This window comes from Anomalospiza imberbis, chromosome 5 (genome assembly GCF_031753505.1).
Source record: "Anomalospiza imberbis isolate Cuckoo-Finch-1a 21T00152 chromosome 5, ASM3175350v1, whole genome shotgun sequence".
NCBI classification, from domain to species: domain Eukaryota; kingdom Metazoa; phylum Chordata; class Aves; order Passeriformes; family Viduidae; genus Anomalospiza; species Anomalospiza imberbis.
In genome coordinates, this window is record NC_089685.1 from 42,245,411 (window position 1) to 42,252,614 (window position 7,204).

The 7,204-nt window shown below is 39.8% G+C and overlaps 1 long non-coding RNA gene across 1 annotated transcript; it reads left to right on the top strand.

Moving 5' to 3' along the window:
* The first annotated feature begins 1,510 nt into the window (after positions 1-1,510).
* LOC137474076 (uncharacterized) lies at positions 1,511-6,758 on the top strand. Its single transcript, XR_010999130.1, has 3 exons — positions 1,511-2,274; positions 4,927-5,021; positions 5,935-6,758. It is a non-coding gene; the product is annotated as an uncharacterized lncRNA (long non-coding RNA).
* The last annotated feature ends 446 nt before the right edge of the window (positions 6,759-7,204 follow it).

Consider the following 7,204-nt stretch of genomic DNA (forward strand, 5'->3'; position numbering starts at 1 on the left):
CTTAAAATTCCAACCACACAGTATCCAGAGTAGCACTTTAAATGATAAATATGGCTGAGTTAAACCTGTATGCTTATTGAAATACACTGGAAGAAGTCCATAAAGAAATTTTGCAATTAGCAATCTACCCAGTGAAAGCTGACAAAAATCATTATCCAGTGATCAGATATTTACCGGCTGGTTTGTTTTCTTTATTTTTTTTCTCTGCAGATGAGTCATTTACATGAATAGCCCAGAAACTATAATCCTGTTTGTCCCCTTCAAACATGATGTCTTTAATCCTTTAAATTTCTTTTTAGGAGGAACATTAGTGCTTTCTGATTTTTAATGCAACTGCTGCTTTGACTAATGATTTAATTGTTTAAACAGTTCAAGAATGTAAAGACTGCCTCTAAGCTAGGCCTTATTTAACGAACAGCAAGTACAAAGCTGCAGCAATATATATTACAGAATAAGCTTCATTGGTGGTGAGATCACCAATTCCCCTGTCCACCTCAGCCATTGTTTAACCATTGTTTTCTGTGAAACAAATCCTGCCATCTGTACTCAAAATTTAATCAGGAGAAAAGACAAAATAACAGCACTAAGAGTGTCTTCTGGCAGAGCCCTTCATAACCTGAAGCTGTTTTGCTTTCCTGGCAGTATCATGCTCCATTTTGCTTGACATGATGATAAAGCTCTGCAAAAGGCAGCACTGTTGATCCCAAGGAAAGCCAACACACATCCCTGTCTGCCCACTCTCAGAAGTGTGATGAGAAGGCTTCACTCATTGCCTTCACCTCTCTTTTAAGAAGGATAGCAAGCAGCACAAGAGAATTTTTTGGAATGAAACATTATACATTATCTCTGTGCTTTTAAGTCATAATTTCTAAAATGCCCTGCCCATTTCTTTTCAGGTGACATTGGCCTCTTCTTCCACAAAACCTCACCCTGTTTTATTTCCTTTCCCTACCCATATTTCTTCTTCTCTGCATCGATCTCTTGCTACAGTGACAGTCTTCTCGTTTCCGTTAATTGAACTTTGATGGTGTTTAAATAAAGAAAATATCACTGTGTTGGTGTACTGCTGTGCACTGCTTTGGATAAAAATACACTTTATTCTTTCTGCTATTCAATGCTTCTTTTATTTTAGTGCTCAGTGCTGTCATCTCTCTGCTTGCTTCCTCCAACATGCATCTCAGCAGAAAGCAGGAAAGGCAGTCATCCTTTTAGCTCAGGATGACCACTCAAATATACAGAAAGAATGAAAGCTTAGTTTCATAATATGGGAGCTATTTTGTTCTTTTTCTCAGAATCAGGAGTGCTGGGAATTGCAGAGCAGGTGCCATTCTTCTCCCTGACTTGCTGCAAGCTGCAGTTTGTTGGGCTTTTAAGTGACTCTGTGATTCCACATGAGTAGTTCATGATAAAGGAAGAGATTCAGTGCCCTGAATCAAGTCCTCTTATCAAGAATGTACAACCTGTTAAGTGCCTGCTACTAGATGAAGATAGTGAATTTGTGAAAAAAAAAACTCAAACAAAACAATCCTGCCTACGTTTTAATTAAAAGTATAGGAAATAATGTGAGTGGCATGCATTGCTTCGGCTGTCAGCTGTAAAACAAACACTATCTTCTGCTTTATTGCATGATTTATTTCATTTTTATCTGCTTAAAAAATATTCATTAGGGATGAGCTGCAGGAGAATGACTTTTGGACAGCTATGGGGTGAAATGAGCACACAATGAAGGGTGACCTTTCAAAGGGGGATTATCTATAAATAGCAATGGTTATCCCTCACAGCCTTCTGACATAAGCCTGCTGGGAGTATGAAAAAGGAGACCCTTTCCACCAGTTCCTCCAGCATTATTTTAGATTGGCACATGACATGTTTTGGCCAGGAATATCTGAGGAGAATTTGCAAAGGGATCAAGCAAAAAGCCTTAGCAGCTGTCTGGCTGTTGATATTCCCCTGGGTTTAAAAATTAGTTCCGAGCTTCCTTCTCTTTGCCCATGAACAATGGCACACACTTTACTAGAAAAGTATATTAAGATTTTATGTTTAAAATATATCATTTTGGGAGCTCATCTATTAAAAAATTAACCATATCAGTTTTTAAAATTAGCCAAGCAGTGTCAGCAGAGTTTATTCAAATACCAAAGGGCTTTAGGATCTGACTGCAGTTCTTAACTACTGTTTTAACTTCTGCTTTGCACCATGGATCCATCAAATCCTTTATTTGGAATGAGGAAGAATTGGTATTCCTGGCCATTTACTATTTTTAAAGTGAAAGAGGTGAGTGATTTTATCAGGAAAAAATAATGGACCATTCTGTTTGTAGTGCATGTCCTTTGCTTATTTGCCATGTGATATTGTCATAAAATAGTATTTCAGAGATTTTATTTTTGAAGTTTTCATATGAAAGATAATCTGCAAAGGGAGAGTGCATAGAAGATGATAGTTTTAAATAGTCAGATGTGATCAGTGCCTGAACACCTGTGTGTTTGTTGCATGCTTGTGTTTTAAGGTGTGTCCTCTGTGCAGACTTATCACCAGCAGCCCTTGCACAAAAGGCAGAACTACACTGTGCTCCTAACTCCTGCAGCCTCATATATTTAGGATAGTTATTTGGATTGAAACAAAGCCTAAGCTGCTTGATTACTGTTAGATGCATATTGAATGATTACTGTGTTTACCATGACTACTATAATAATGAGTATTAATGACCAAGATCTATACAAAAGATTGAGCCCATGCACTACATACTGTTGGTAAACATAGTAAGAGACAGTCTTTGTTTGAAGGCATTTACAACCTAAATCGACATGCAGCAAGAGGTGTTATTATCTGCTCTTCACAGATGGTGACCAAGATAAACTGACATGATGTGCCAAGGGATACAGGCAAATGTGAGGGGGCAGGGAGGGAGCGAACCAGGGCTGAAGCTGGGTTACCAGCTTGCCCTGATTGTGACCACTCTCCCTCGTTGCACCCACTGCAAACTGAATATGGGCTTCCCTCTGCTTGCAGACAGGCAGTGCCTGACAAGCAGCTTCCTCCCCAGTTCCTCGAGGCACAGTTTGGCCCTCATAGTTGACTTCTGCCAAGTGGTGCAAGGTTCCTGTATATCCAGGAAACATTTGTAAATGGTTGGCTTCACAAAGAAGATTTTTTGATTCTGTCTTGCAGATGTTGTTTTAATGCACATTTGACAGTTGATTCTTTGCTTTAGCATCATGATTTGGAAGCTGTTCACTTTGGATATTTACAGCTGTTCTTGGGTTTAACAGCAGTGCTTCATTCAAACCTTTCTACAGAACAGGATTCCTCCCTGAATTTATCACGAGGAAATGTTGCCTTTAAAAAAATTAGTATTCTTACAGATGGGTTAGAGAAAGGCATTATATAATACTGTGCTGGCTCTAGAAACAGACTCTGTGACCCAGAAGATAACTTCCAGTCCTCAATTACTGCTGTCTATGATACAATTACTTGTTTTCAGTGCAACACCACTGAGCATTGCAAGTTCTCTTTTGACATGAAAATCCCCTGAATGGTGACAGGGAGCAGATCACTCTTTTGCCATTGCTATAATGTATTTCTACTCAGATGCGACTCCAGTTCAGGGTTGGTGCTCTATTTTGACCTCTCCTACAAGGACAGGTGTAGGAAATGATTCCTGTGCTGGACAGCCAGGACAATAGGAAATGTTAACAGATAGTAACTTACAATTTACATCTCCTAGTTGTCATTCCAGCATAAAATTGAGGATGTGTTTATTGTGTAGTTATGTTGCTGATCCGCTCTATACTGGCAGGTTAGTTTTCAAATGTGACTTATAATATGAATCTTGTTTCTATGTTGGAGTGCTTCCACATTACTGCATGGAATTTGAATGTGTTGAAATAATGGGAATGCAGCAGTGGTGGTGGCTGGGAGGCAGGGATTATATGAAAGCTTTCAGGATGCTCCTAGCAGTGTGCTGCATTAGCCAAGGGATTTTTATGGGCACAGAGGCACAAAGTAACCCCTCTAATCCCTTTCTCACTGGCTTACAGACTCTGAAGAAGCTTAATAATTACAGAGGAATGCAGTCAAAGTGTTTTTAAGGACATATGTGCAGAGGCTTATTTTAGTCATTTCCTAACAGCAAATGCACTGGCGGATTCTCAAGGAGAAATCTGGGCACAAATTTTCCCTTCTCTCAACCCCCCAACCAAAATATGATTTACGCCTATATCAAAAAGAGGCTTAACCAGAGTGGAGCTGAAAGAATATTTCCCAGCCTGTAGGATTATGGTCACTCTCTCCTTCTGGTGAAATACAAAGTGTATCCCTGTTCTGCTGAGCTCTCAGATGAGATTTTTTTTTTCAATTAAAAGGCCAACAGAAAGCCTGCATGTTCCCTTTAAAATATTATCCTATCCTTCTGGACTATTTCACCTTCTCTGAAATCACTGGTTCAGCTGATGGTGACTCCGCTGCTTGTAAGTATGTCCCTAACTGCATACTAAATATATGCACAAGAAGGAGGTGTCCAGGAACTGTTTCTGTGCTAAGCTTTTAGTTTCACAGCTATGTCATTTCTGGAGGAATCTGTGCCTGAAAGAGAAAGATATGGTGGATACTCTCGCACCCCAGAGAGTTTTTGTGATTTTTTTTTTCTCTGAGAATCTTTCCTAATTCAAAAATTATGGCATGGATTACCCCTCAATCTCCTTCAAATATAACCTCCTAGGAAATCTGGGCACAAAAAAACCAACAGTAACTTGAAAAGTTTTTTGAGCATTAATGGTAGAGGAAGATAGTAAATGTATACTTGTTTTATGGTGCATGCTAATGCAGTGTTTGGTATCCCACTGTTGCTTGGAATATAAACTGCAATAAAAATGAAACAAGTTATATCTTATTACTGCATTACTAACTAAAAATGGCCTGTTTTCTCAGCTTTGTAGCAAAGATGAAAGTCCATGTACTTGCCATTTCTGTTCTTGCCATAAGACAGTCCCAAGGCCTGTAAATTCATATTAAAAATATATGAGGTAAGAATTAGCCTCATCTGTCTTGAATTCTTCTTCTAAAATTGCATTATTCTGCCTGCACCTTAACTAAAATCTTGATCCTTTTCTGCTAGGGATGCTAGGAACAGATTGCTCCTGTTAGGATTGCAAATTAACTGCAGTTTGAACCCTTAGCATTTGCTACGCTTGATCCAGTTTACTGTATGTGAAATTTTGAGATGAAACAATGTAAACTAATCCACAATCTGCTTTTCCTGTTTGGATATTAAAAACTTGTGGCACTTTCTGAAGACAGGGTGTGTGATGAAGTGACACGAACCTTATTTTTCTCTCCTGTGGCCTCAATTTTTTTTTCCCTAGGGAAACTAACTCTCGTTTTACACACTGCTTTCCCACCAAAGGCAAGGCTGCCTGGTTCAAGTGGTCCAATCAGTTTAGATTTGAGCTGACTCAGCAAATCTCTGTTTTCAAGGCTGGAATCTAGATACCAAGACAAAACAATGAGCACACGTCATCCAGCACATGCACAGACCCTTGATGACGCCTCATGAATGTGGACGGTACTGACCTACTGGCACCCTCTCATGCTGCTTTCTCTTGCTTTGCACAAGACATGCCAGGGACCTTGACAGCAACAAGAGAGAGCTTCACCATGCAAATGGGAAGGTCTCCTTCCCTATGTGGTAGCTGCACATCCATCCCTCAAACAGAACTTTAGGCTGTCTGAGTATAGACACACCCACAGCATCTTCAAAATTTTTTTATAGATGGCACACAGTAACCTCACAGTATTTCAGCCTTTCACATTTTTAATTGGAGTTACCAGTTTAAAAACACAGAAAAAAAAAAAAAAAGTGGGGGGATTTGGATCTTAGATGCCATTACCTCAAGGTGCTGGATGTAATCTGGTTTTATTCTCTTTGAATGTTTCGAGGAAAAGCTGCTTCCCAAGTAGAAGAAACACGAAAGATCAGGAAAGTGACTAACAGCATGGGAGCCTTAATGATGCCTATCAACTGCAATAACTGAGAACACCAGGGATTGTGACAGGGATAACAAAATGGGCTGTTTAGCACAATAACTGCCAGCTATTGTTTTTCAGACAAATGGCTGGGACTTTCAGATGATTAGTCTATAACCAGAGGAGAGCAAAAACACTATACAGGATGAGAAAGGAATTGTAAAAAACAGGAAATAAAACCCTCAGACAAACTTCCTATAGACATGAATTTCACCCCCAAACCAGACAATTATCAAATTTCCTCCTCATGTATGCCAAAAGAGTCAGCATATTTGTACTGAGTTAAATATATTCTTATATATATATGTAATTGTTTGATCACAAGTTAGCTCTCTTTGGCAGTAAAATACTATTTTTTGATCCTTGAATATACCTTCAGCCCTACTCTGTACACCTTCATGCTGTCCTGTTGGCTTTATTGGTAGAAGGGACTAGAGGTGTTGTTTCACAATGAAATGTAAGCATTTGCAGCAGAAAATCACCACTGATGACAATTCATCATACTGAAATAAATGTAATCCATAAACTCATCCATTCCTGTGGTGTCTGTCTGCTCCAGCAGAGACCTCATGTTACAGTAGGAAAACAATCTAAAGGCAACATGGCATTAAAATATTGATGGAACTATGTAAATAGGAAGGGAAATGCATATTTAATAAGTGCCTAGATTCCTTTCATGTTTACATGTGACACCAGATAACTCAGGCTAATCAGAGTGAGGTTGGGTCAGTCCTTGTGAGGGAAAGGTTCCAGACAATATAAGGGGATATCATATTGTAAGCTGGATTGAATGTGTTTTTGGTGCCTTGACCAGCAGCGAGGAGCAGACAACCATGTCTTGAATCCAGGTTCCTTCTGGGGACACTGTGCAGATAACTTCCCTCGTGTGGTGTCTCCAAAGACCCATTTCCTCCATGACTCACTCCATTATAAGGAGCAGAGACTTTGAGAAGTTGCTGTTGGCAGCTTTCTGTGGGCTGATAGGAAGGCTGGAAGACATACTACTCATTGTGGTTGCTCACCTGAAAGCTGGGAGGTGGCAGGACTCCTGATCCACCGCCACAAGGAAGTCCCTGTCTGCCCAGAGAAAGCATCTCAAGGGGTAAGACAAAAAGCCCACTGTGCCCTGAGCACTCTTGCACAGAGAGAGGTCAAGAACCACATAACCCAGGCTATTAATGGC